We start from the raw sequence: 2,500 nt of genomic DNA on the forward strand, positions 1-2,500 counted from the left end.
CACCCACTCGCCCATTTATCCATCCACCGACCCATCCATCCATGCACCAAGCCAACTCCACCCCCCCACCCAACCACACCACCCACTCACCAGACTTTCCCACGCCCTCCTGTCCCAGAACCACCACACGGAAGGGACGTGGTCTGTTGGCGATGGAGATTCGCCTCAGGAGTCGGCCCTGCGACGACGGCGACACCGCTGCCATGACGGCTGTCATCAGGAGTCAAGGTCACGAGGTCGCGACACCCCCAGCCCCCTCCCGTCCACCCGCTTGCTACAAGGTCAGCGGGTCACGACTGACCCCCCTATGTCCACAAGATCTGCGAGGTCACGACCCTTTCGTCTACAAGGTGAAGAGGTCACGACCCGCACGTAAAGGTCAAGAGGTCACGAGCTACTTTACAAGGTGATAAGATCACGACCGCTACTTGCACAAGGTGAAAAGGCCACGACCCCTTACTTGCACAAGGTGAAGAGGTCACGAACCCTACTCGCACAAGTTGAAAAGGTCACGACCCCTATTTGCGCAAGGTGACAAGGTCACGAACCCCCTTACTTCCGCAGTGTCACTGAGGTCACGTGGTATGATCCCTTGAGCTCTGTGAGCAAGAGTCCATGGTTTACTCATCCTACGAAGTGTCCAGGGTAGAATGTGTCCTGGTTAGAATGTGTCCGGCGTACAAGGTGTCCAGTGTCCAGGGTACACTTTGTCCGGGGTACAGAATGTGCAGGGGAGAGCACGATGTGATTCACATTGACAGTGTTCTCTGTGCCCCTGTCATGTTAGCCTGGGTCATTCTGCACGTGGGGGTGAACCTGAAAAAACACACACAAAAACAAAGACAACGTTGTCACGAAAGTCGTAGACACTTAACTAGCTGATATTTCAAGACATTCATATATATATATATATATATATATATATATATATATTGTTATTCGTCCACTGACCTCTCTCTCTCTCTCTCTCTCTCTCTCTCTCTCTCTCTCTCTCTCTCTCTCTATGTGTGTACATGAATGTTTTTTCGTCTGTCTATCTGTCTGCTGTCTGACTGTCTCTCTTTATAGTCTGTCTGTCTGTCTGTCTCTGTTGGTCTGTATGTCTGTCTCTGTCTCTCTCTCTGTCTCTGTCTCTCTCTCTCTCTTCCACCCTTTCTCTCTTTTTCTATATGCATGAAAAGTGATGTTATTTCGACACCCGATAAAAAAGGTTGAACCAGGTCGCATACTCTGTGTGGCGTTCATTTGCTCCATTCATGTTCCTTCCATGTAACACTTTTCCTCAGTCGCATCCTCCTTCCAGTGCTTGGTAAGCTTATCGCTCTTCAGTTCGCCAGTACCTCATTGAGAAGTGCCAGACATGATTCCAGACTTAGGGTTTCAGGATAAGACTTTGCCTCAGCTGCTGCAGCAATCAGACCGACTTTGCCCAGTCCTTGGCTTCCAGCACACAGACTGCTCATAAAACACAGTGATGTTTCCCATCTCCACGCGCGCACCCACACACATGTACCCACGCAAGCACACACATCAGATTGAAAGTCCACCGCTTTAACCACTTGGCTATAGCGCCCGTCTACTAGTAGTAGTAGTAGTACTAATACTACTACTATCACCACCACCACCACCACTACAATTTGCAAACCCGGTAAACTAAAGCATTTTGATAGATGGGGCTTTGTAAACAGCGAGCCTTATGCTTGGGCCAGACATTGATTTACAAGATATGTACACCTTGTGTACTGATGCCACCTGTCCCTTAACAAAAGCAAGTCTACTTATGCGTTTCTGACACAACAAAAGAAGAATGTCCACATAATTGTGATGAAACATTTGTCAGAACTGAATTAGAAGACAATTTTTATAACCTTTTAAAAGTTTACACTGATGGCTCAGTTCTGGATGATGGCAGAGCTGGGTCTGCTTTTGTGATTTCTAGTATGAAAATAGAAAAAAAAAATCATTATTCATGTAAGGGGCATTCAATTCTTATAGCTGAGTGGTGGCCATCCTAATGGCCTTAAATTTTCTTCTTCAAATACCAATTATGATAAGTAATATCTTTTTTGTGTGGATTTTCAATCAGTTTTAAAAAGTTAGCTCCCTTTTGAGAATAATCAGAGAGAAGATTTATTGTTTGAAATTAAGTATTTATTACACTCCCTATTTATGAAAGGTGCAGATGTTGATTTTTATTGGATGTCATCCCATTCTGAATTTCTATGTAACGAGCAAACCGAGTTGCAAAAAGGGGGGCAAAGAATTATACAGGTAGTATTAAAGTATATCGCCCGTTGTTAAACAAGGAAAGTCAGATTCTAGAAAGAGACTGTATTTCATTCAAATCTAAAACCTAGTCAATTCTAAGTGTAAATTTTAAAATATCATCTAATTCATTACGTACTAAATATTGTCCTAAAGTCAAGTGCATATGCTTCAGTAATGTGATAGTTAAGCTTACATATTTTTTTTTTGGTTGTGATTTGATGAAGCCATTATC

This window comes from Babylonia areolata, chromosome 23 (genome assembly GCF_041734735.1).
Source record: "Babylonia areolata isolate BAREFJ2019XMU chromosome 23, ASM4173473v1, whole genome shotgun sequence".
Taxonomy (NCBI): domain Eukaryota; kingdom Metazoa; phylum Mollusca; class Gastropoda; order Neogastropoda; family Buccinidae; genus Babylonia; species Babylonia areolata.